The sequence below is a fragment of the Mastomys coucha genome, unplaced genomic scaffold (genome assembly GCF_008632895.1).
Source record: "Mastomys coucha isolate ucsf_1 unplaced genomic scaffold, UCSF_Mcou_1 pScaffold3, whole genome shotgun sequence".
In the NCBI taxonomy this organism is placed as follows: domain Eukaryota; kingdom Metazoa; phylum Chordata; class Mammalia; order Rodentia; family Muridae; genus Mastomys; species Mastomys coucha.
The window spans coordinates 13,828,463-13,828,712 of NW_022196909.1; positions in this window are offsets into that span (position 1 = coordinate 13,828,463).

Here is a 250-nt window from a genome sequence, read left to right on the forward strand (position 1 = left end):
AAGGACAAAGCCATCATTTACAGAGCAATGAATCTGATAAGTGGAAATTCTCAAATACTGAGTGAATAGAAAATACAGCCAAATGTCAAAACCAAAACCAATTGTACTGGCTGGTGTTGTGTGCCAACTTGACACAGGCTAGAGTTATCACAGAGAAGGGTGCTTCAGTTGGGGAAGTGCTTCCATGAGATTCAGTTGTAGAGCATTTTTTCAATCAGTGATCAAGGGATTAGGGCCTCTTGTGGGTGGT